Genomic DNA, 5,521 nt, shown 5'->3' with positions numbered 1-5,521 from the left:
CTGGCAGATGCAGAAGGGGGAATATCAGAATATCCCCATTGCACATTGAGAGGTCATGTGAAACAAGGTTAGACATCCTATCCCTCCATTTCTGTGTACAAAGAACTGTTCTGACTACAATCTTGAGGACCAACTAATGACTGGAAGCACAGAGAGAATAGCAGGTTTTCAGGATCTGACCATAATTTCATAGATAGGAGAAAGCCAGTGAAGAGTCAATCCTGACTGGAGTTTGGACCATTGTTTCATTACATTGAAAAATGTCCAAAGCCATGTGATTTGGGTTTTCTGGATGAGAGACCAGTCCCTAGGAATTTCTTAGTACCCCAAAGGAATATTCCTTTTGTTACTCCTGGCACAAACAAAATGTGACATCCCCATCATCTTCATATAAATATCATCACAGTCATAACAGGAATAGGAACCAAAGCACACTGAATTGGCCTGCCTTACTTCCATGAGTTTGTTCATGAGTTCAGCACAAAGCTGAATAAATATCTCTACTACAACATATTTCGACTCATTATAGACCTCTGATGGAGCAGGATACATTTCTGTGGTCAGCTGGCTCAGATTGGTAGTACGGTGCAAAAAGTTCTCCAGGACATCCTCGGAGATGTCATTGTCATACAAATTGATGCTAGTAAGATGGGTGAATTTGACCAGGGCAGGCAGAAGGATCCTGAAGTGAGAATCATCCATCCTACAGTCTTCTAAGTCCAGAGTCTACAGGTTAGCTGCAACATGCTTTAAGAAATCTCTTAAAGGCTTGACATCTAGGTTAGTTAAAGTGACACCTCTCAAGCATAGATGTCTAAGCTGACTGTAGTTCCAACGCTGGGCAAATGACTTCAAGTCTGACTGAGAGAGCTGGCACAGTGTGATCTTGAGGGGCACCAATGGGGCCTCCAGACACTTGAGCAACTCTTTCATCTGGTCTGTGAGAAAATAGACATCATCAATAGTGAGATGCTGGAGACAGCTGAGTTTGCAGAACAGAGAAATGATCTTGCTGATGTTCTGCATCTCCTCTTGAGTGAAAGTCCTTGTTCTAAAGGTGCGTACGAGCATGAGTTTCTGAAGGTTTCTCGTCTTTCTAATGAAAGGTACGAATTTTGCCAGTTTGGACAGATTCCCCACTGTATTCAGTTCTAACTCCTTAATGAACTCTGGCTGTAGAAATTTTAACACATTCCTGACATTGGACACTTCTACTGCCCCTATCTCCAACTTCTCACAGCACATATACAGGAAACTCATCCTTTCCTTTGCCCACTCCAATAACAGTGTTTGGTGTTTATCTTCATGCAGAGAAGACATAAAGGAAAGGTCATGGAACAGCTTCAAATGCTCTTTCTGTGTTCTTGAGTGGGCCTCCACTATTTGCTTCTTAGGCATAGTTCCTACTAAGTAGTCTCTACCCTCTCTCCCATCCTATATATCTAAGGAAGCATGATGTTGTGCATCCCTGAAGTCAACCTTTTTAAGCCTGCACATCCTGGGGCGATACTTCCGTTTCATCCATGTGTCTACTCCATCCAGTATAGCCTGGAAGATCTGAAAGTTGGGTTTATCAATCAACAGCCCAACATGAAGGCAAGGGTAGGGCCAGTACTCGACCAGGATCTTAATTGTCTTTGCATTTTTTTGAGTGCTGGCTTCCTTGAACAGAGTTGGGACGAATTCCCTTATTAGGCACTCCGCATCAGAGACTGTCAATACTTCATTCCTCACCAGGCTCCTGAAAGCCTGATCCTGGAGTGTGGGTGGGGCACGGACCATTCTGACTGATCTTTAGGGAGATGATCCTGATTAGGACACAGGTGACAGAGTGCTGGGATCTGAGTCCCAATTTGTTATTATGCTGTGTCATCATAGCCAGCACATTTGGGTGACGTGAGGATCAATGATGGAGCAAATGTGATTCTGTTTCAGAACATCTTCTGCTTCTTCCTTTGACTGGTTTCAACTTACTTTGAGTAAGCAAAAACCATAAGCTCAATAGCTCTCTGTGTTTCCAACTCATTATAATGAATAATCCACTTACAGGGAAATGTGGGTACCAATGACATATACATGAGTCCACAAGATGATATTTCACTTCTATGTCAGCTTAAAACTTCCTAAGGTGGACACTGAGTGGACAAAAGGCAAATGTTAAACCAATAACTTCATTTTTTATTAATTATTGAACAATGAATAATTCTCATTTTTATCATTAATTTTAGAATTCTTTATTCTAGGCCTTTCAATTAAGAAGGTAACATTAGTTTATGTACCATGTGGTGCTGGAATAATTTTTTAAAGAAATGGTACACTTAAACATTCTTCTAGGATAGGGCTATGTTTACACTTCCTGTTATTGTGGACATAAAAACTGTAACTTCTAGAATATTTTGGTGCCAGCATTACCAGTTATTTTGCATTTGGTTGTATGAAGAGTGTAATGATTTTTTATTGTAGATTACAACATTGTGCTTGTCATTTTACTAATACTTCATTGAACTGCCAAGAATTTCCAAATGACTTTATCCTACTGTGGGGTGATTTTAAGTTCCATAACTTATGTGTTAGGAAGTTATTGACTTTATTGCTGGATAGAAGAACTTTGTGAGGGCTGGAGTCGAGGGAGGGGCCCAGAGCTCTAAAGAATTATCTCACATGACAGATTTCTATATTTCCTACAAACTCCATATTAGGTATTGTCAGCCTTTGGGGGATCATAAAACAATAACAACCTTGCTAACAATAGTTTTGCTATGGAGACTCATAAGAAACTCATAATTGTTTCTTGTAATTATAAAGTCAAAAGTTTTAGAAAACTTTTTGCTACTAATGATGGTGCAGTCATTATCATTATGAATGAAACAAAACTTTGTAGTTCAGAAGGGAACTTAAGTCACAGACCTTCCTCCCAATGTTGCCTATCATACAAACAAGTATGAGCCTACTATCCCTCAGAGGAAGGAATCAGATGTGTATCTTTTATTCTAGGAAGTGATGTTTACAGTGAGCTTAAACAAAACAAGAACATCAAGGGAATCACCTGGTCTTATGTCTTACTGTATTTGGTCATGTTAAAGAGCCCAGAATATTCCTCTCAGGACTCCTTGTTTCCCACAGAGGTATTATCGACTTGTGAGGTCATTCCCTTTATACCCTTGCTTTCAGGTACATCCACTTATCATAGTTCAACTAATTTTAGAAGTACAACTTGTGTGAAAAACATCTGCCCAATTCATAGTTCTCAATAAGTTCACAGCTTTCTTACACAATCACAAACACTGAGCTCTCTCTCTCGAGACCAGAAGTAACTTAGACTCTATGCCACACTATCTTACTACAAGTTAGATTTTATGTTTAACAAATGAATGTCAAAGTAGAATCATTTATTGATATTTACAACTGTTTTCTTTCCTGAAATAATAACAAATAAATATATTTGAGGGAAACTGAACTTGTACTGGGATACTTTCTAGGAGTATGAGATTAAAACTTGAACACTGCATTTTAACATAACATTGATTTAGGATAAAGTGCATTTATGTTTAAAAACCTGTATGGATCTTGAGTGCTTGAAGGTGTGGCTGACATCCCCTTCTTAATCTCAGATTTATGTGACATCCTTTGCATACATCCTGATGCTCAGTTGTTTCAAATCTCCTCACTCCCAAAAAATACTTATGAACCTAGAAAGCCATTTACCAAGTATTTTCTTAGTTCATGCCTTGGCAATGAGTGGAGTCCTGTGTCTATATCAAAAAGTTATGCAAAGTAGAGAAAGTACAAGAACATAGCTATAGCAGAATTATAACATATTTGTTTGCAGTTTTCAATTTAGTTTTACAAAAGTTAACATGATGAAACTGTAAGTATACATCAGTGAAAGGACCTTATAGTTGGATAAGTTCTGGTTCTGTGTCCTCATATGCAAAATCTTATCACTTAGAAGACAAATGTCAGTCACTAGAATATTACAAAGAGACTCCCAGATTGGGAAGTAAGGGCTGTAAATACATCTCTGTATTCTGATGGAATTTTTTGTTTTCTGTCTTTTGTATCATTTTTTTCTTGTCTCACTAATAGATGTTTGGAAACAATACACTTGATTTTTTAACACTGAGTGCATTTCACTTTTTAGCCACCATCTCTAACGATGTCTCTGGGGTGCCATCTTATTTTATAAAAATTACTAATTTTTTTTCTTACTCCTAAATATGGTTGGTGATTCAATAAATATCATTGCTTTGAGTTTGTCCATCTGTTTCAGTCAACACAGAAGTCAAGGTGAGGTGTTGTAAAATAATCTGAGTGTTCTTAACTGTTCTTTGTTGATCAAGTATATTCTGATAAATGCAAGCTTTTTCTTTATATATGCTCCTCATGTGGCACTGAAAATACAGATTAAATTCAATGTCCTAAGAACTTCATAAAGAGTACTAATTGAAGGTTCCTGGATCCCGCCAAGACTAGTCTGCCTAGGTGAGAGTGTGGACTACAGAGCTATCAGCTTCTGGGACAGGCCCTGATTTGGGCCTTCATCTTCTGCCAGTAGGCAGGTCTGAATGCCAGATATCTGTGCACCTTCCCTGCAAGAGGAGAGCTTGCCTGCAGACAATGCTCTAACCACTGAAACTCAGAAGAGAGCTAGTCTCCCGGGTCTGATGATAGAGTCTAACAGAATTATGAGAGGAAAAGCTCTAACCAGAGACAACTATAACAACTACCTCCAGAGATTACAAGATGGAAAAAGGCAAATAAAAGAAGCTTACTAACAGAAACCAAGACCACGCACCATCATCAGGACCCAGCACTACTACCTCAGCCAGTCCTGGGCACCCCAACACACCTGAAAAGCTAGATCCGGATTTAAAAGCATATCTCATAATGAAGGTAGAGGACATCAAGAAGTACTTTAATAACTCACTTAAAGAAATACAGGAGAATACTGCTAAAGAGTTACAAGTCCTTAAAGAAAAACAGGAAAACACAAACAAACAGGTAGAAGTCCTTAAAAAAAAAACAGAAAAACACATCCAACCAGGTTATGGAAATGAACAAAACCATACTAGACCTAAAAAGTGAAGTAGACACAATAAAGAAAACCCAAAGTGAGGCAACAATGGAGATAAAAAACCTAGGAAAGAAACCTGGAAACATAGATACGAGCATCACCAACAGAATACAAGAGATGGAAGAGAGAATCTCAGGTGCAGAAGATTCCATAGAGAACATCTGCACAACAATCAAAGAAACTGCAAAGTGCAAAAAGATCCTAACTCAAAACATCCAGGTAATCCAGGACACAATGAGAAGATCAAACCTATGGATAATAGCAGTAGATGAGAATGAAGATTTTCAATTTAAAGGCCCAGCAAATACCTTCAACAAAATTATAGAAGAAAACTTCCCAAACTTAAAGAAAGAGATGCCCATGAACATACAAGAAGCCTACAGAACTCCAAATAGACTGGACCAGAAAAGAATATCCTCCCAACACATAATAATCAGAACGACAAAT

At 38.4% G+C, this 5,521-nt stretch overlaps 1 pseudogene; it reads right to left on the bottom strand.

Annotated features, from left to right (window-relative positions):
* Positions 1-346: 346 nt before the first annotated feature.
* On the bottom strand, positions 347-1,782 carry LOC110312191 (preferentially expressed antigen in melanoma-like protein 7 pseudogene; annotated as a pseudogene).
* Between the last annotated feature and the right edge of the window lie 3,739 nt (positions 1,783-5,521).

This window comes from Mus caroli, unplaced genomic scaffold (assembly GCF_978045245.1).
Source record: "Mus caroli unplaced genomic scaffold, Mus_caroli_1 scaffold_18, whole genome shotgun sequence".
NCBI classification, from domain to species: Eukaryota; Metazoa; Chordata; class Mammalia; order Rodentia; family Muridae; genus Mus; species Mus caroli.
This window is presented reverse-complemented; position numbering and strand designations above follow the sequence as displayed.